Source organism: Aedes albopictus, chromosome 3, assembly GCF_035046485.1.
Source record: "Aedes albopictus strain Foshan chromosome 3, AalbF5, whole genome shotgun sequence".
NCBI classification, from domain to species: domain Eukaryota; kingdom Metazoa; phylum Arthropoda; class Insecta; order Diptera; family Culicidae; genus Aedes; species Aedes albopictus.
In genome coordinates, this window is record NC_085138.1 from 231,426,889 (window position 1) to 231,448,944 (window position 22,056).

General features: G+C 41.5%; 1 protein-coding gene and 1 non-coding gene across 10 annotated transcripts in view; both read right to left on the reverse strand.

The window, feature by feature from the left end:
• LOC109399236 (small conductance calcium-activated potassium channel protein) overlaps positions 1–22,056 on the reverse strand; it is an 807,467-nt gene that overhangs the window by 466,394 nt on the left and 319,017 nt on the right. The window lies entirely within an intron of this gene.
• Trnat-agu (transfer RNA threonine (anticodon AGU)) lies at positions 10,526–10,599 on the reverse strand. Its single transcript has one exon. It is a non-coding gene; the product is annotated as a tRNA-Thr (tRNA).

Genomic DNA, 22,056 nt, shown 5'->3' on the forward strand with positions numbered 1-22,056 from the left:
CTCTGAAACTTCCTGAAATGCCTCCAAAATCCCTCTAAAATCCCCTCGGACCCAATGTAACGCATCTGAACCCCCACTTGCACCCGTTTAACGCACGTGAGATCCTCGGAAACCCCCGAAAACGTACCAGTAACGCCTCCAAACCCCGTCGAAAATCCTCTGAAACTCTCTGCAATGCTTTCGAAAACCCCCTCAGACCCCCGAAAACCCCCCGGAGATCTCCTGGTACCTCGCGGAAACCCCTGGGAACCCCCTGAAACTCCCCTGTGACTTCCATTTGCTCACCCTTATAAACACCCTTTAGCCGCCGTTGCAATAGTTACCGTCATTATTAAATATTCTTATGCACAATATTGGTTCTGAGTAGCTTTCCCTTAATTTATGCAGGTCATAAAAAAGGTGCATAAATTAAAAAGTGCATTAAAATAACATGCATAAATTGAGGTTTTAGTGTATTTACATTCTCATATGCAAAGTATAGTTTGTTAAAATGTTTCGCTATATGAGATGTAAAAGTGCGAAATATTGAATTCTCATTTTTAACGCCGCCGCCGCCGACGACCAAAAATGATGTTTTAACCGCGGCGCACATCTCTGCCGAAGCACCAAAGCAAGCATCACAGCGGTGCCAGACATCAAGAAACAAGTAGTTAATTGAATGAGATTTGGTCACTACAAATACGATGTTTTTTCAATCAGAATATGGTCGTTTCTTGGTTTAACATCTTGGTAATCGAACTTCTACGCAAATCGATCAATAATTTCATTTTCCAACGCCATTTCTTTCAAAATATTTGGTTTGGTTTTCATCTAAATATGCTGCTACCGCTAAAGCTTTACGAACTATCATCCAGTTCGGCAGCACTGATTTGCCAATCAGCTGTGAATGTATGCGAGTGCAAAACGTGGGGAGCGAGCATAGACGATTCGTCGCGCCGCACATTGTTGTGACTTCTCCTTTGCGAGAGAGGAAAACAATCACAATGAAACTGTCACCTGCTAGGGAAAGGGAGTGCGTTAGTGGGTGAGTGCAGAATGCTCTACGATGAGAAAATGTGAGAGTGGTTGTGGATTTGCTGTAAATACTGTTGAGATGAATAAGGGGCCACCCGGTGGACCGCGATGAGATGAAAATTTTACGGTGTGCTGAAGATAGGTGCGAGTGGCTCGCGATTTGTGATCGCAATTAAATCAAATATTGAAGGTAAATCCCACTCTAGTGCATCGTAAGATCAACAGTGGAAGTGAGCACGTGTGTTAAAGGTTTGTATCATTAAGTTTGAAGCGTATAGATTGCGCTGTGAGTGATTTTTCATGTTGCACATCCTTAATGAGACTAAGATAGGCACAAATACCCTAGTTTAACGAGTATACAGGTGATGGCATTTTCATATGTTGGATGCAACCATTATTGTTCGTTTATAATAAGCAATTATTAACGAACAATGGCTGCATTAAAATTTGAGACGGTAAAAGCTGGAAACGCGATTCAGACCTCTTGTAAGGTTCTTCCGCCTCTTGCCTTGCAATTATGATCCCTACTTCTTAGTAGCCGGAGTACTAATAACCTTATGAAAGATCGGGTATTACCGTAAACCGGGGTGTAATTGATCAGCGGGGTGAAATTGATCATTCGGGTACTACACTGTAATTCCATATAAGGAACTCTTAAGCGTCGTAATAATCTTAATTTTTTTACGTCATCTGGTTCGTAGATGTCTAAAGATGAGTGTAGACTTTTATTTTTTAGAAAAAAAAGTTAGTTTTACCTTATTTTTTTATGAATTTGCAATGTATTTCTCATTTAGCTAAAATCCTTGCTACTAAACAATCGGTTGCTAATAGGACTTCCCGTAAATTCTATGTTTTAACATTTTTGTGGAGCCTTGGTTGGGAAGTTTTGTAGCTAATGAGAACATGAAATAGTTAAAAATAAGTTTTTTTCATGATGAAATAGTCAATTATTGTGATAGAAATCACTTATTTCAAATCAAATTGCCTACCTTTAGGCGTTTAAGGGGAAATTTCAACATCTAATTTTGCATTTAAAGCATTAAGTTCACTAGTTGTAAGATTTTAAACGCGTTATTCGGTTTTAGAAGAGCAAAATTAAGCGGAGAAGGATATTTTCCTTTCCAATCGATGCTTAATAGTATACTGATCAATTTCGCCCCAAAAGGGCATTTCCAGTTTTTCGATATTTGGAGTTATTTAACTTAAAGTTTAAATTTGTTGAACAAAATTCTGTTACATGGTTCCATGGAGATCCACTGGGTACTGGTTTTACAGAAATTCTTTTGGCAATATTTGAATTGACACTGATGTTATCCGCAAAAGTTGTTTTAAAGTGATCAATTTGACCCCGGATTACGGTACCTGTTAAACCGATTCCAGTGGGAACTATGGTTGTTGCTGACAGTAAGGGGGGTTTGCTTCGGTAAACTTATTGGGGCCCTCCGGACTGTAAATCAAGGAATTAGTGGTAGGCCCTGCGAGCCAGCGGAAAAAAAACTAGCAATGGATAATCAACAAGATTATACGAACCAATTCTATTGGTGATGACCCCACCCAAGTTACATTTTTTAGTCAAATAGACTAGAAGAGGTTTTAAGAACCATCATTTAACCAAAATATGATTTTATTATGGTTCTAAAAACTTCTACAAGACCATTTGGTCATCAACATGTTCGGAATTCCTCTAAAAACTCCGCTAGAGATTCCTCTAGATTTTTTTTCCAGAGATTCCTTCAGGTACTATAGAGATACCTTAAGGAATTTCTCTAGAATTTCTTTCAGGGATTCCTCCAGGAATTCCTCCAGGAATTCTTCCCGAAAGTTATCCAGTGATTCTTCAAAAAAAAAAAAAATCCACCAGAAAACCCTCCAGGGACCTACCAAAACATTTTTTTCACCATGAGGGCAACCACCGATTTTCAAAATTGTTGCATCAATTAAAAGCTGGGACATTTCTACAGAACATATCAAAAAATTAGAGATGTCTTTTTCTTCTTTCAAAAGTTATCTGCCGTTTTGCAAATCATGCCACGTTTTCTCCATACATTTCCATGCGCACCGGCATCGACATGCAACAGCATCCGAGTTTACGCCTGCATGTATACACAAAGGCGCGAGCCGTAAAATTTGGCGAAATCGGGTGTTCGTTTCCGTTTTTGACTGTTTCTCAATGATGCGGGCATTGTTTTTATAACTTTTTTAGTGTTTTGAAACGCTTAAACCATCAGCTTTCCATTAGTGGGTTTAAAATTTAGATTCGTGTTCGTAAACACTGCGAAATATCGCTGCATTTATGTAAACGGTCGGTACCGGGCCCGGTGCGCAAAAGTGGCATGATTTACAAAACAGCGGATAACTTTTGAAAGAAGAAAAAGACATCTCTAATTTTTTGATATGTTATGTAGAAATGTCCCAGCTTTTAATTGATGCAAAAATTTTGAAAATCGGTGGTTGCCCTCATGGTGAAAAAAATGTTTTGGTATAAAAATCCAAGATGGCGGCCAAAATCAATATGGCCGACCCAACTTTTTATTATTGTAAATAGTAGCTCTATCTTTCCTCTTTTCAACAACAATTCGTTTTGAGGTGGTTGTAGGAGAAACTTTCGAGTTATAACGGTTTAAGTGAGCCACCATTTGACCAAAATCGAGGGGTCTGCAAGAATTGTTGTGGCTCTAACTAACGGCGGGTCCATCAATTTGAGTAACCAAATGCATTTTTCTTACTTTTTAGGCGAGGGCTTTCAGAAAATCGGCACTTTAAACATTTTTGAAGGTTGTCAAGGTGTAAATAGTGGGCCGGTCTCAGCGAGAATTACCCCTAGTCATTTTTCAAGGATTCCTCCAGAAATTACTCCAGGAACTCTTTCAGGGATTCAGGTGAGATCTCACCTGAGCTGTGGATTTTTTCGGAATTTCACTAATAATTTATCCATCTTTTTCACATATATATGTTGAGTTTCATTATATATCATTATTTGACCACACGGATTGGTATACCGAAGACTTTACCCTTAAGCCAAGGAATGAAAGTTTATCACGCATTTTTCAAAGATAATTGTCAAATACCATCTAAAAGACACTACTTTTGGGCTAGTTTGCTCTAGAAAACTTAGTTTTTCGAATGAGGGTTGAAAACTGCGATAAGTTTGATCGTTTTCAAGTAATAGTCAGTTTCAGGCAAGCATAGCCAAAAACATGGAAAGTCTAATAACTACGTAACGGTTGAGATTTAACGATATGCGCAGAACAATTTTTTTCATCATTTTTGGGCCTCTATCACCCCTTAAAAAATTTGCACTCACCAACCTAAAACCCTGTATAAAGTCATGAAAACAGTCTGTGTGGATTCTGTTTCCCCCCCCCCTACCTTTTAGCTACACCAATGATTACGGCAAGATGAAGGACTCTCATGCATGCTGTTCTATATCACCCTGGAAGATTGCGGATGACATTTCTGTAATTGCTAGAACATTGAGAACAGTGGACGATCAGCTCCTGATGCGAATAGATGTTTTGTTCAGTCGCTCCTTTGTTTGTTTGTTTCAGTAGTTTCTTTTGTGATGCATCTCCCTGAAAAATTCCACAGCTTATTAAGGAAAACAAGCAGAGAATTGGCGAGGCCGCCAACCAGTGCGCAAAATTTTCGAGCAGACGCGCTAAAGTTCACCGGACGGCAATTTTCATTCACTTGCCTGCATATTCATAGTCAGCTGCTCGATACTCGTTTATCAACTGAATGAAAGTCAATGAGTATTTGTAAACACGTTACAAAGTGTTAAATAGCAATATGGACCAGTAGGTCTGTGCCAAAAAGGAAGATAAAAAATAGTGTTAAATTGCTGATAAAATAATAACGTTTCGTATACATTTGATGGTGCTTTATACAGATCTTGTCCCATTTGATTGTCGTGGAGTGTTATTGGTGGGAATAGCCATAAACGTAGATAATTTTGAAGATGTTTCTCGATCGACTTCATATTCAATGACCACGTAATGACTGACTGTATGAAGAGGAAGAGCGAAAATGAAAATGTTTGTTTTGAATATTGAGTGCAGACATAATCAAATACGTGCTGTTTTCAGACAATGACCTTGAACATTTTTGCACCTTGTCACCAACACTCCGATGGGTCAATTTATTTATTACCACGATTGATTATATTTCACCTTTTGTACCTAATACTTATTTTTGTGTAATAATGTAAATCTTCTTATATTGTATTAATGTTGAATTTGGCAATGTGTTATTTACGACCGAGCCTGCCAAATAAATAAGATAGAAAAAAACATTGAGAACGGTGGAAAAACGGTGGCACGAGATCTGGACTATGCTCGGGGAGGACATGCAAGCAGTAGAGATGGTCGTAGGCTGACAGGGAAGGGGGGTTTGCTTCGGTAAACCTGAACGTCTGTTCTCCAGGAGGAGCGGCTCACAACAGCGTCTGATCCCCGTGTTAGGGGCGACTGATCTACGTCCAAGTGCCAGGGAAGGACTCTAAGCTCAACTGTGCACTATGGTCCTCCGGAAAGTAGGGGGTTGGTGTCAGGCCCTACGAGCCAGCCGTAAAAAACCATTGTAACGGAAAATCAGCAACAGAATAATACGAACCGAGACTAACGGCAACGACCCCAGCGAACGAAAAGGACTTGCGATTGGAAACTCGGTACGTGAAACTGCTGATCTCTCAACTTCACTGGGAGCACCCGCATACTCGCCGATCTACTGAAGGACCGCGGGTTCGGCATCGTAGCGCTGCAGGAGGTGTGTTGGACAGGATCCATATAGCGAACGTTTAGAGGTAATCATACCATCTACCAGAGCTGCGGCAACACACGCGAGCTGGGAACAGCTTTCATCGTGATCGATTGGTGGCCGATCGTCGGAAGAATGTGCAGGTTGAGGATCAAAGGCCGATTCTTCAACTTCAGCATAATAAACGTGCACAGCCTACACTCCGGAAGTACTGGACGACAAGGACGCATTTTATGCGCAGCTCGAACGCGAGTACGATCGCTGCCCAAGCCACGACGTCAAGACCATCATAGGTGATTTGAACGCTCAGGTAGGCCAGGAGGTGGAATTCAGACCGACGATTGGTAAGTTCAGCGCCCACCAGCAGACGAACGAAAACGGCCTACGACTCATTGATTTCACCGCCTCCAAAAAAAATGGCCATACGTAGCACCTTCTTCCAACACAGCCTCCCTTATCGTTACACCTGGAGATCACCACAGCTGACGGAATCTCAAATCGATCACGTTCTGATTGACGGACGGCACTTCTCCGACATTATCGACGTCAGGACCCATCGTGGCGCCAACATCGACTCCGACCACTATCTGGTGATAGTCAAACTGCGCCCAAAACTCTCCGTCATCAACAATGTACGATACCGGCGACCGCCACGGTACAACCTAGAGCGACTGAAGCAACCGGATGTCGCCTCAGCATACGCGCAGAATCTCGAGGCCGCGTTGCCAGACGAGAGCGAGCTCGATGAGGCCCCTCTAGAGGACTGCTGGAGTACAGTGAAAGCAGCCATCAACGACGCAGCCGAGAGCGCCATCGGGTACGTGGAACGGAATCGACGGAACGAATGGATCGACGAAGAGTGCAGAACGGTTTTGGAAAAGAAGAACGCAGCGCGGGCGGTAATGCTGCATCAAGGGACTCGACAGAACGTGGAACGTTACAAACAGAAGGCGGGTCTGCGCCTCTTTCGGGAGAAAAAGCGCCGCCTGGAAGAAGCGGAGTGTGAAGAAATGGAACTGCTGTGCCGTTCCCAAGAAACACGGAAGTTCTATCAGAAGCTCAACGCATCCCGCAACGGCTTCGTGCCGCGAGCCGAAATATGCAGGGATAAAGACGGAGGCCTCTTGACGGACGGACATGAGGTGATCGAAAGGTGGAAGCAGCACTTCGATCAGCACCTGAACGGCGTGGAGAACGTAGGCACGGGAGCCCACGGCAACGGAGGAAACGACGACGCCAGTGCAGCGGAGGACGGAAATGAACCAACTCCCACGCTGAGGGAAGTTAAGGATGCCATTCACCAGCTCAAAACCAACAAAGCAGCTGGTAAGGATGGTATCGCAGCTGAACTCATCAAGATGGGCCCAGAAAAGTTGGCCACTTGTTTGCATCGGCTGATAGTCAGGATCTGCGAAACCGAACAGCTACCGGAGGAGTGGAAGGAAGGGGTAATCAGCCCCATTCACAAGAAAGGCGACCATTTGGAATGTGAGAACTTCAGGGCGATCACTATTTTGAATGCTGCCTACAAAGTGCTATCCCAGATCATCTTCCGTCGTCTGTCACCTAAAACAAATGAGTTCGTGGGAAGTTATCAAGCCGGCTTCATCGACGGCCGGTCGACAACGGACCAGATCTTTACCGTACGGCAAATCCTCCAGAAATGCCGTGAATACCCAACGCATCACCTGTTCATCGACTTCAAAGCGGCATACGACAGTATCGACCGCGCAGAGCTATGGAGAATCATGGACGAGAACGGCTTTCCTGGGAAGCTGACTAGACTGATTAAAGCAACGATGGACGGTGTGCAAAACTGCGTAAGGGTTTCGGGTGAACTATCTAGTTCATTCGAATCTTGCCGGTGACTGCGACAAGGTGATGGACTCTCATGCCTACTCTTCAATATCGCTCTGGAAGGTGTGATGCGACGAGCCAAGCTCAACAGCCGGGGAACGATTTTCACAAAATCCGGACAATTTGTGTGCTTTGCGGACGATATGGACATTATTGCCAGAACATTTGGGACGGTGGCAGAGCTGTACACCCGCCTGAAACGCGAAGCAGCAACGGTCGGACTGGTGGTGAATGCCTCAAAAACAAAGTACATGCTGGTAGGCGGAACCAGGTAAAGTCTGACTTGAATCGATGTTCTGTCGGCAGCTAGATTTGCACATTTGTACAGTAGTGAAGTTAGCTTGACTTTGTCAAGTATCTTAAGCAGCGCAGCGGTAAGCCGGCAGGCTATCTCGCAGGAGGATCCAGTTCAAATTTGCATAGCAGCGACGTGTGTGAAAATATAATCAAATCAGTAGCAATTTCTAGACATGAATCACAAACCCACCAAATAGGGTTGTGATTCTGAAACACACATTTTTGTTTCTGCATGAATTTTGTCAAAGTTAAAAATGAAGCTGCTTAGAAGGCTAATGCTCGAACAAGCTGCTTAGCTTAAAAAGTACCCTTTTATCTGAACTTTTGGTTACTTGGGTAGTGTTCGCAAGAGATCCAAATCGTACAAGAAGACCTGGAGGGCAACGTGCAAGGTTTGCAGATCAGGTGCAGAGCGATCTGGCAAATGTGGGACGCGGCCGACGATGGAGGAGTGCGAAAGCCCAGTGATCTATTTATAAATCAATAACTTTTGCGATAACTGCGGAAAAATGAAGCATTTTGGAAGACTGGTGCCTTCAGCAAACTTGTTGAGGAGATCAAGGACTCACCGATAGTATGTAATTTAGAACGCATTCACTTCAGTAGGTGGCGCTAGAGATCATGAAGCATTGTGCTTTGATATGTGTTTCACCAACAGGCATTGCCAATACCGTGACGTTCGTACCTTGAGAATCCAACTAGGATCTGGGATCATTTGGGCAGGAGCACCTATTTTGGGCACTTGCTGCTGTAGCTCAGTCAGTTTTTAGCCAATTCATTTGAGTTTTGGAATACGATAAGATACGCACAGTATCTAGCCATGTACAAAATTTCATATCAATTGGTTTGAAATGGGGTGGAAAAGATAACGGTTCATACAAATTTATGAATTTTTGTATGAACGAAAGACCACGCGGGGGGAAGGAAGTTTCGGAATTTCCCAAAAAATGACCACGTGGTTTATGGACAGCCCCTAGTTTGTTGTTGGTTTATCCGCTAGGTGGCGCAAGTGGGCTCCAAGAATTCTGAATTTCTGTATCTTGAGAATCAGACTACTGTTACCGGCGGGTAAATATCCAAAATTTGAGTGCGGGAAAGTAGGTTAAACATTGTGAATTTAGCGTAAATGTTTAACGGTCAAATCAGATCTATACGCCTGGGTTGACCGTGAAGCGCTTCGCGCATGAATGGCAAAAATGGGTGCCAAAGTATGGTGGGTGGCAACCTCCACTAAACTCCTATTGAGTATGGAAGTTAGTTGAGATCTAGGTACGAAGGAAGAAAGATCAAAGCACCGAAGATAACACAAGTTTACAAAATAAAACGAAAGTCGTGAACTTCTGTCAACGACCAAAATTTTTGAAGCACAATTTAGTGCTGATTTCGAAACCGACCTTCAAAAAATTTTAAGTAGAACAGTTTTTGAGTTTTAGCTCAATATCGAGTTTTACAACTTTTCAAAATATGTAATTAACTAAAATTCAAATATATTGCGTTTTGTTCAACCAATTTTAAATCTTTTTTCATCAATTGAAAGCTGAATACAATACCATTCGATCATCTGAATACAGGTTTTGCGTCAGATTGATGAAATTCAAGATATTGGCGAGCTTTAGGGACGATCTTCTTAAATTTTAGCCAAATTCCCAAAATGTTTTGAAGAAATGTATTTTTTTCAATAAGAAAAAAACAACTTAAAAATTCTTTCTCGACGTTTAGTTGACATACCATATGTATGCGAGTTACAGTAAAAATTTTAGCTCAATCGAAGCATTGATTACGGAGAATGAGATGTTTGAAGTGAGCGACGTTGCTTAAAAATAGAACAAAATTCAATTTCAAATCGTCAACCTTGTATGGAAAGTCGAAAAAATTTCCACTCTACTGTAATTTTTTTCTTTCGCGTTTTCGAACTCAGGGCATGATCCTACGCCAAAAATGATCGTCAGCTTACCGAGTTCAAAAATGCTGTAAACTAGTGTAACTGGCCTGTCGTCCTACGATTGTGTCGTCGATAGATTTTGATCCGTTCACTATCGCGAGGGTAAGTGGACCATCAGGGAGATTCTTCAAGCCAGCCATCTCGACGGCCCAATCGGCAAGTGCCCTGAATCGTCCTGGTCATCGGGCGTCACAGATTTGCCATTGCTGGTATGCAAGACATCAAGAGCTAACCGATACTGAACTAGTTGGTTCTAGGTTTATCCCTTGGTTTATCCATTAGGTGGCGCTAGCGAATCATAGAAATTCTTAACTTCTGTTTCTTAACAGCCAGACTACATAGAAAATTTTTGACATTGGCAAGGTTAATCAGGGACATCAACGCTATCCGATAGTTAACTAGTTGAGCGTAGGTTTGTCCGCTAGGTGGCGCAAGTAGGCTCTAAAAATTATGAACATCTGTATCTCGAGAATCAGACTTCATAGAAGAATTTCGTCTTCGGCAAAGTTGATCAGGACATCAAGAGCTATCCGATAGTGAACAAGTTGGTTCTAGATTTATCCGCTAGGTGGCGATAGTGGACGTAAAAACTTGAAGTATTTTTAGGCAAAGTACGTTTAATTGGCAAATTGAGAGATAAATTTGTGAAAAAAATACCACTTGTTTTGGTGGGATTCGAACCCACGACTCCGTTATCACTAGTCCGGCGCTTTAACCAACTAAGCTACAGAACAAGTTACAACTCTGCAGAATAGAAAGTCAAACTGGATTCGAAGCACCACCCTAAACCGGGTCCGTCTTTCACAACTTTATCTCTCTTTCGGCTCTTAGATGCCAATCTCCCGCACTCTCGCGGCCTATGAACGACAAGTGTGCGCGTATTGTTTTTAGAATGTTGATATTGAAGCGCGACTGACACATACTTCGTCACCAACCATATGATCGGTGCAAACTCAGTATGTGTTGTGGCGATAGTGAGTCGTAAAATATTTAAACCTCTGTATCTCGAGAATCCGACTACATAGGAAAATTTCGTCTTCGGCAAGATTGATCAGGACATCAACAGCTATCCGATAGTGAACTAGTTGGTTGTTGGTTTGTCCGCTAGGTGGCGCAAGGGGGCTCTAAAAATTCTGAACTTCTGGAGCTCGAGAATCGATTTTTTTTTATTAAGGGAATATCAGCTATTTCCTGCTTCATGATCTGTCATTTAAAATAGATTTACATAGCTCATAGAAATAAGGTAGCTGCGCAAAAAAATAGAAAAAAAATTGAACGTTTCACGTGCATGTGTCTCACTGTGTATTAAACGAAAATTTCATGACTAATGGGATATTATTAGTCTTATTGAGAAAAGAATTTATCTGAACAATATTCATACTTGGAAAAAATCAAGTACAAATCCCACCTTCAATAAAAAAAATACAGCCACGTTGATTGTGAGACACCAATTGATTTAATCGTAGCTCATTTGACCCGCCATCAAATAGCTCATAAAATCAACCGATCAAAGAGACTGATTAATAATGGCTTGCTTCATTAATCTTCTCTATCGCCGCCTTCGGGTGGATTACACAAAGCTGAACGGAAATTGTTGTCTCCCCATATCACCACGCGACAGGATCGGCTAATTACAGAAATAGTTCAAATGCCTTTCTTTCGACATCGATGAACATTTCACTCACTTACCCCGCCCATGCCCGGCATTATTTGCCGAAAGTGAAAATAGACGAATACACGTTTCACTTTCTGAATTACGCACATTTGGCGTCAATGTTGTGGATTGTATATCTACTACACTTGTCGAGCTGAAGGTTTGATGCCCCGCGCATTCATTTGTTGTGTGTAATTTTTCACCTCGTTAGAGCGGAGAAACGGGCGACGTGTGAAAGGATGCTATCACTAACGATGATTCAGCAAACCGGCGTGGCGGTGGATGATACCTACGTCTCATGTGAACCAATTTTAATGATCCGGAAAAACAAGTTTAGGATTTTCGTGATTGATTGGTGACGGTAAAGTGCAGAGCTATTGAGCGCCAATCAGTATTTTTATTCGCAGAATATATTGATGAAACATTTAACATACAATCCAAGCTAGTTTTCAATAGTGTTTGTATTCTTCTGTACTAATGAACACCAAAGAGAATTATCAATTTAATGGATAAAAAGACCTTGCATTGACCAAGTAAATCAATGGAACCAAAGTTTTGCCTTATACATAAATAAAGCAGACTGGTCTGGTCAATAGTGATTATGACCAGCAGACCACAGAAACCTGTGCCATCGATTGAGTTTGATTGAATATGTCCTCTATTGGGGGGGTGGTTAGCTAGACAAATTCAATATAGTGCAAGGTCGCTTGTTAGCAAGCGGACAATAAATAACACACTCGTTTGTTGTCCAGCTGTTCGCACCGATCAATGCGGGGTGATTCATAGGAGGAGCTTTGGACTTTCAAGCTGGGTGGTAACTTTATGCATTGGGTAACATGTTATCATTGATACTTCAAGCAACTGAAGAAGGAAGGTCCCAGCCCAACTAACAATCGCCAGCCGCAAACAAGCATGCATGCTGAATTGTTGCTTTATAATAGTAATAATAGTTGAACTAAAATTATGCTGTACACATTACTTTACAAATGATATTTCAATTGAAAAAGTAGCCAATGTTCAACTTTTCGTATTGACATTCACAATGATAATAGGAGGCAATCAGTGAAGTATTAGATTGAAAGTAGTGAGCTAAATTTTTGTATGGTGAGATGATCGATTCTCTATTTCTGCAATGAAATGGTGCAAACAGCGTGGGTTATATGATTTCGTGCCTAATTTAATGCTGTTTGAGCAAAAGTTTGGGTAACTGTGTGGTTGAAGTTGCAAGAAATAAATAATACAACAACACAGTTACCCAAACTTTTGCTCAACCAGCATCAAATTAGACAAGAAATCATATAACCCACGCTGTTTGCACCATTTCATTGCAGAAATGGAGCATCGATCATCTCACCATACAAAAATCCAGCTCACTACTTTCAATCTAGTACTTCACTGATTGCTTCCTATTTAAAACACTTTTCAAGCGTTTAATAAGATTTTTATTCGATTCGCAGTAATTCCTTTACAACATAGTTTAACAAGACTTTTTCCTGCTTCTTGTTAAGTTCATGTACAAATTAGGACATGTATCTGTATAATGTGTTCACATAAGCGCTTTCGTTTCATCATACTTCGACTTAGAGTACATGATGAAAAACACGTGTTTTTTACTGAACAACAGCTAAAGTAATCTGTTGTTCAGTCGTTAACCATAATGTTGTGCTAATTCACCACTGCTGAATAGGAGTCGAAGTCTGATCATTATTAAACCACTGGAAGTTTATGTTTTGATTTGAGCGCTGCAATTCATCATCTCTATGATGGCGCGGATAGGAAGGCATGCGGCTGGCAATCGACGAGTCTCGAGTTCGAATCTGGATTTAGGTAAATTTATATGTGGTTATTATTTCACAATATTTGTTCACAGCATTAAGTTCCAATCATAAACTCTCGTGGAAATTTAAAAAATTGCCTTTTTTTTAAGTTTTAATCATTTTTGCTAAGGCCAGGGCTAAAGCTGAATAACAGCTTTACTATACAGTTGTAAAACGATTTAACAATAAACAGTTCAGTTGGTACACAACACTATGCTTTAAAGTTTCTCCAAATTTGTGTGAACAAACCCCGAACAAAGGTTGTGCCTGAAAATTATCCAAATGTTATTCAGCATCATGCTGAACCAATTCGTCTTAAAGGTGCATGTAAATGAGTGATTGTTAGTTGGGAGGTATCTTACCCAGAAACTGGCTTGTGTAAAGATCTCATGCTTTTGTAAAGATGAGCGTCTGTTCTTCAGGTATAAGCACAGCACATCTACTTCTGTTCTCCATATTTCTAGCTTATCTTCACTTGGACTACATAGGGGAACAAAGCCCAAAATGCCAAGATGGGGTAAAATGGCCCAACTCATAAAACCATTCCTGAATGGGACTTGATCATTACTATAGGTGAATGGTGTCAAGATATGTTTGCATAAAACATTTTTCTAGAAGCTAGACCGCCGATCCCACGGAAAATGTTTCGATTTCTTAGTCAAAATTGGCAACTTCCGGTTTCTCGTGCTTTCAATTGAGAATTTCTGGTGATTTTATTACGTGCCATGTGTTTCCGAGGAAGTGGAGGTACACATGGAGACGCATGGTTGTTAATGTCTCCGATTTTCATGTAAGGGGTCATTCAAATATGATGAACATCGTTTAGCGGGAAGGGGTGTCACTCCATGCATTGAGTATACGAATAAAGCGAGATAGAAGGGGGAATGGGAATCGGAAATGTTCGAAAACTGATGGACGTAATTTTTGAATGTTTTCATGAAGTGGCATCTTACCCCATGGCAGATGGCCTTTTTGCACCACTTCCGTTTTACGAACCAGTTTTTCAAATCACTAAAAATCAATGAAAATGCAAAAGTATTGTAAATATTTTTGCTGAAGTATCGAGCAAATGTTGTCTAGTTTCTGTTACCGCTTTGAGAGCCTTACAAATGAGGCTATTTATCATTGAAGACGATGAAAGCTTGAAAAAATGGCATCTTACCCCACTTTCCCCTAACGGATGGTACTTCTTCTACATTTTTGACGTCAGGACCCATCGTGACGATAACATCGAATTTCACAATTGTCTGCTAGTGGTCTAGCTGCGTACAAAACTCCGTCATCAACAATGATGATTTTTTAACGAACTAACTCTGCTACTTTTTCGTTTAAGAAAACATCGAATGGAATTTGTAAGTATATATTCAGTGTATAGATGTCATTAGTTATAAATTCGACTTAATCGCAGGTCTGTCGACAATGAATGAATGGCGCGATACTAGGCTCTAACGCTCCATCTGTTCACTTATTCATTCAATAATTTGGAAGCTGATATTCTCAAAAAATGGATTCATATGACAGCTGGAATAACTCCGGTTGCAGAATTCTATTAAAATAATGACTTACCTGAATCAGGATGTTATATAGTTTTGTGATATGTACTAGGGACCTCGATGTTGTTATACTGAAATATGTTAGAAGTATGATTTTGAAGTACAATAAATATGTAAAATTTAAATATTTACATTATTTACAATTTATGTACAGTATGCAACGTAAGTAGAATTATGTATCGATTTGAGATTTTCAGTGATATATAATACTATTTATGAAATGTGTCTGTAACTAGATTAAACTTGCAAAAACGTTTCCCAAACGTTTCCTAATTGATCTCATAACACTGGAGATTTTTAGACATACTAAAATAACGCTTACAGATCAAGTTAAATATGCTTCGATGTTCTCTTGATTTTTTAGTCAGCTTGTCGTCATACCGTATTTTATAGCAAATTCGCGTAAACTTTCGGTGTGATATCCACAGCGGCAGCTACTACACGCAACAAAGTGTGACTCGAATGCAATTGTGTATGTGTGTTTGTACATGTCGTTTGCTTGTGTCTGTGGTGCATCCAGTGATCCAGTTAAGTGGAACACGTTAAACAAGAACAATAATTGAGACAATCGTGAACGTCCGGCAAGCGGTTTTGAAGCGCAGAAGACACTACATCAACCACCAACGAAGTCGCAACAGACCATAGGCATCTACCGCGTAAAGAATAACGACACTACTGGACGACACAAAGTTCACGTGTGGTGTAAAGTGATAAAGTGGGGGTGTGTTTTTTTTTCTATTTTAAATCTTCAATGCGGGACGAGGGGGAAAACGGAAACATAGGCGCTTCTGGCTGCAAAACTAGCATTCGCAAACCAACTCTACTACTGTTACGGGCTTAACTTGGAAAGAACCATGAACACTACTGGACAATTCGGTTCAACTACTAGCACTACTACCGAGCTACGATCGATCATCAACTTGCTAAAAGAATATGTATGTATGAAAGAGGCTGTGGTGCCAATTTGAAAGGAAAGTTTTCTCTGGCGGTTTATGCTACGCTAAGTTGTCAATTGTTGTACACCGGGGTCATCCATGTTAGAACGATTCCAAATGATTTATGTTTTACCTAGCACAGCTCTTCTTGGTATGGTCAACACTTTTTACGGACATCATAAATGTGAGGACGTAAGGTGCTCCAGAGGTCCGAACTTTGCCTCGGAACATTATCTTGTAGTCGCAAAAAAACAAAGAAATCCATTTGCTACGGTGGGAAACTAACCCACGACTCTCAATTCGCTGGACGGGCGCTTCTGTCCTCCAAGCTATGGAGCCGCTTGACCATTCCCGTACCTTCAAAGCGTAGATATAAACTCGATTCCACTAACGTAAATAGTTTTTCTTCTTTTCATAATCAAAATAGGTCGGCCAAGGAACGACCCGTCGAGAGTTCGACGTCACACTAAAAGTCATACGTCATCCAGTTCAGTTTTACGCCTTCAGGGGACGGAGATGGTCAAGTGACTCCATATCTTGGAGGAAAGAAGTGCCCGTCCAGTAAATTGGGAGTCGTTGGGATTGATCTCCACCACATTTCTTTTCGTAACTTAATCCTCACCTACGTTTGTTAGCCGACGGGGTGATTTGTTGCATAGTACCATCAGAAGCCAGACAAGAGGATAGAAGAGATCAACGGATATGGTAATGTCAAAAGGGGGAATTTAACCATGAAACAGTGACAACAACATAATAGTTGGTTTGACAAGTGACAAACCAATCTTGAAAAAAATCCAGCAGGAGTCCGATTCTACTCAGAGGTGAGTACTCCGCTCAACAAAGAGCTATACAGGGTGGCAAGAGCAGTCTTGTGGAAGGATATATTCGAGGATTTGTAGAATGGTAACAGTGAAGGTGTGTCAAGGAACAGGATTCACAAATTCTGCTAACACTGGATGAGATTAGAAAGGTCCTGGGTTAACTGAAAAATGATCATACTTCTTAGTTCATTCACCAGGCGATGGCGTGTAAAAGTCCTGATAGGACCGCTCTGTGTCGCAAGTTGCAAATGCAGCGGAAATGGTCACGTTTCTTGGGACTATATGAAGCAACCGAGGTACATGTTCTGTGCTCCAGGGTACAGAAAAGATCACGTATAAAACGGTGAAGGCAGGTCAAGAATGATGGAGACGACGCAAGGTAATCGTTATCATTGTGGTACAGCACATCAACTGTTATGACCTAGGTTGTGGCAGTTGATAACGGAAACCAAGGACTATGTCGCTATAATTGCAGATCCGTATCAAGTTCCTTCCTTTTGCATCACTTTCGGAACAGCTCGCTGGCGATATGTACAGTTTAGGTCAAAAATGACCCCAATGCCAAAGGAGGGTAAAGATAACGGTAACTGGGTAGGTAGCTGTTTTTTTAACTAGTTTTAGATTTATTAAATACAAGTTTGTAAAAATTACAATTCCAGCTTAAAATTATTAACATTAATATTCTCTATTGAAGTATGACATATGAAATAAACAAATTTAGCAAATAACAACAAGCTGACCATCCAATGAGAGTTCAGTTTACTGGAAGCAGTCACAGTGGTCCACGAACCAGATTTACGAGAAAAGATGCATTCAACGCCTTCAAATTAGTTTTTAGACAAATATGGTCTTCTAAGAAGTTGTTCCTAAAAATAAGGCCCTCTTTTCAATATACATGAAAATTAGGGTGGTCCATATTTTCAAAGAAATTGGTAAGCAAACTTTTTTATTTGCAAGAATAACTTTATACATTCTTCGGAAAAGTTGTAGATCTATCAATTTTGAGCAAGTTTGCCCAAGATACTTTTTATGTAGCTTTAAAATTGACCGATCTAGAGGTATTTTTCTGAATAAACTTAGGGTGGTTCAAGAAAACCCGATTTTCTGGCGTTAACTTTTTCAGTTTTGATTTTTCATCAAAGTCACCCAAGAAACACTTGTAGAGCATTTGAAGACGCGTCGTTTCGTGTGCTGAGATGATCGTTATCTCTTTTGGTTCAAAAGTTATAGGTATTTTTCTTAAAAAATCAAAGTTTTTTCAGAAGGTGTTATGACGGGTTAGGGCAAACATAAAAAATATTTTTTGCCCGCATTCAAAAGAAGAAGTGTTATTATAAAACATGTAAAAAAATTACAGGGGTGTTATTTTTGTAACTCAAGTGAAAAGTACTTGGAAAGTGCCTATTATTTCTAGAAAATCATCAATATCTTTTGAACGGAATGACGTAGCAACATTCTCAGCGCACGAAAATGTGCGTTTTCTAAAGTTCTAAAACTGGTTCTTAGACAACTTTGATCAGAAATTTGAAACAAAAAAGATAAAGCGTTTAAACTGTTTTTACCAAATTTGGAGCATTTTCCCATAGTTTTCATAGGGTGACGCTAGAACAAATCGTTTTATTGCTTTATCTTTTTAGTTTCCAATTTCTCGTCAAAGTCGCCTAAGAACCACTTTTAGAGCTTCCAAAAACGCACATTTTCGTGCGCTGAGAATGTTGCTACGTCATTCCGTTCAAAAGATATTGATGATTTTCTAGAAAAAATAGGCACTTTCATGTTTTTTTCACTTGAGTTACAAAAATAACACCCCTCTAATTTTTTTTATATGTTTTATAACAACATTTCTTCTTTTGAATGCGGGCAAAAGATATTTTTTATGTTTGCCCCAACCCGTCATAACAGTGATTTTTTAAGAAAAATGCCTATAACTTTTGAACCAAAAGAGATAACGATCATCTCAGCGCACGAAACGTGCTCTACAAGTGTTTCTTGGGCGACTTTGATGGAAAATCGAAACTGAAAAAATTAACGCCAGAAAACCGGGTTTTCTTGAACCACCCTAAGCTTATTCAGAAAAAAAACCCTAGATCGGTCAATTTTGAAGCTACATAAAAAGTGTCTTCGGCAAACTTGATAGATCTACAACTTTTTCGAAGAATGTATACAGTTATTCTTGCAAATAAAAAAGTGTGCTTACCAATTTCTTTGAAAATATGGACCACCCTAATTTTCATGTATATTGAAAAGAGGGCTTTATTTTTAGGAACAACTTTGTAGAAGACCATATTTGCATAACAAATCATTTGAAGGCGCTGCATGCATCTTTCCTCGTAAATCTGGTTCGTGGACCATTTTGCAGTGCTGCAATTTTTCGACAGGCCTCAAATTCTTCTTTTAGGGTTGCTTACCATTGTTGTTTTCTAATCGGCAACACGGGAGGCAAATGAATTAGGTACTCACACTCGCACGCAGCGTACTAAAAGCGAAGTCTGACATTTTCCAATTTCCAAGCAATTTTCTATAGGTGAGTGTTTTCACCCGTGGTAGTGCATAGGGTACTCACTCTCACATGCTACCACTTGAGACGGATGACCTGTTAGTAAGAGCAGAGTGTGGATCGCTCACGCATGGAGGTCTCGGATTCTGTCAGTTCTCCCAAAGATGAACTGAAACGATCGCCGCAGTCATTCAATATCGGTTGAAAAACAGGCACTGAGACTGATATTTAGCAGTCCTGGCTGGAAGCTCTGGTAAAGTTGAACGTAACGGTATGCGACCTAGGCTCGGTGAGTATATTCCGTAAGGACGTATTAGTGACCAGTTTTTCACTGGTGGACATTATGCACTGGAGAGTATGCGAGGAGTACACACATACAGTAGTGACCATCAGGCGATCCACTACAGTATCGTTCAGCGCAATTCCTCAGCATCGTGCAAACGGTGAACGGAAGTGGAAAGAGAGCAAATTCGAGAAGCACCACTTTGTCGAGGCACTTCGAGCTGACGGCGACGCTCCCATTCCGAATGTTTTGAAGCTAACGGATGCAGTAGGAACTTCCTAGTATTTGGAGGTACGCAAATAGCGGGGACTCGTGGATGCCGCTAACAAGCTGATGAAGAATGCTAGGATATAAGCCAAATGGTGGAAATGATTACGTGACGGGCAGTTCCAATTGCCCCGTGTACAAGAAGGCGAAGGCAGGCCAAAAATGGTGGAGATAACGCAAAATAATCTCAATAAGCAGCACAGCACGGTAACAACCAAGTGCGACGTCGCAATATTAACAGAGCCATTAAGGTCCTTTCAATAACGACTGCGCTATTGCACATCCAAAATGGACTCATCACTGGTATCGTGCCTATCGGACATAGAGTGCTTCGAAATACGCGACAAAAGAGGCATACGTAGAACTGCCAGGATGGCCTCCCTGGTCAAATGGCAGCGTGGCGCGTGGGACAGTTCCACCAAAGGAAGTTGGACCCATAGGTTGATACCGAGGATAGACATTTGGATTAAAAGGCGCCATTGGGAAGTAACATTCCACCTGGCTCAGGTTCTTTCAGGCCATGTTTATGCTGGTTTAGAGGAATCGGCGGAACACGTTTTGTTCGTGTGCCCGCGTTTTCGCACAATGCGTTACCGCATGCTTGCCACATGCGCGGTGGACACTACTCCGGACAATCTTGTCCAGAGGATAAGGAAGGATGAGTTTGGCTGGAATGCCATTTCAACGGCTTTCACCCATATCATCGTCTTGGAGCTACAGAGGAGGTGACGCGTGAACTTGAAGAATGGCTAGTTCAGATGCGGTACAAGAGGTGGTCCAGGAGTTCGGATTCGGCTTCGGTCATACCGGTGACCTACGGTCGAAATCGACCCTTTCAGCGATTAAGTGGCCGCGGAGAGAAAGTCCTGGTAGCGTTGCTGTCGTGGTGTCGGTCTACTGGGTTGAATCAGAGCCCGCGGTCGGTTGGAAAGGGGTCCTCAGTAAGGGCCGGGGTAGGTGGAGACCTAACTGTCAGCAACCTTCTGGTGCAGCTGATAGGGCCTGAAGGGTAGAGATACCTTTGCCTTCGGCAGGTCAGATCTGGTTGCACGTAGGCATCGCAGTTCTTGATGTCTGCTAAACAGTTGGGCGCGGGCGTGGGGTTGACCCTGCCCGCTTCCCGAGGACAAAAGAAGTGGTGAGGACCACTCGGGAAACTGGCCAAGCGCCAGCATGCTACCGTGATGGACACTCTCCAAAGCGAGACAGCAATGTTCGTTGCTGCAGGCTACGCAGCTAACCTTGAGGGTGCGTGCCCCTCTCTGAAGCAATACCTTCTTGGTGGTTCCGGAGAGACGAAGGGTTTGGCGACCATAGGAATGTTGTTTAGTGGGTCGAGGAGAGAGTAGTCCTGGCTTTTAATTTTGTTGTAGAAGTGCCAGCTGAGACGCCATTGCTACAGCATTGTACAGCACGAGGGTTTCCGATTTTTGAAGAGTAGCTTCAAGGACTGAGTTCTGGACTATGAGACAAAACGGGGTGAAGATCGATCATAGTGAAGATGGGTGTCCGTGAGGGCGACACACTCGGACTTAACGATGCAGTGTTAAGACTCAAACTACCCAGAGAAGTCGAGATAGTCGGTTTCGTGGATGATGTCGTCTTTACGATAACCGGTAAGATCCTTGAAGAACTGTTGACGACGGAGACATTCGATATGATTGAGACATTGATGAGTTCATTCAATTAACCACCACAAGACGGAGGTAGTGATGATCAGCAATTATGTTGAGCCACATATTTTTATTAAAGTGAACGCCGAAACAGCTGAGTCTGATGGTTGACAGTCGGTTGGATTGCAACAGCCACGTCGGTTATGCTTGTGGAAAGACGACAAAGGTAGTCAACGCGGTATCCTGGATCATGTCTGAAATCGGAGGTGCAAGGAGTAGCAAGAAGCGCATTCTGGTGTGTGTATCATCCTTGATACTAAGGAATGCAGTTGCGCGAGGTTAGCAGTAGCAAGCTCCCTCCAGCTATGGAGATACGCATCCCAAGTAACATTTTATGTTTTGTTCGGCTCTACAAGAGATCTTCATGACCAATTTTATAAAACTTGCAATAAAACTGATTTATACATCAAAACCTCTTGATAACCTCTTTAAGAGCATCTTCCGGCTAAGTGGACCACTCTCGGAGAGGTTTTGCAAACCGCATTAAGAGGACCAATAGAACCGTTTTAAAACCTAGTAGAAAAATTTCCCATTCTCGATTGTTGTTGTTTTTTTTTCAACAAAAACTATGACAGCTCAAGGTGCAGAGAAGCTTCTTCGATGGCACGCAAAGTTCAGGACGATACATCATTCGTAAGTAGAAGCGGTCATTTCAAAGTAATATTTTAGTTGTTATTGTGTTGGTAGGCTT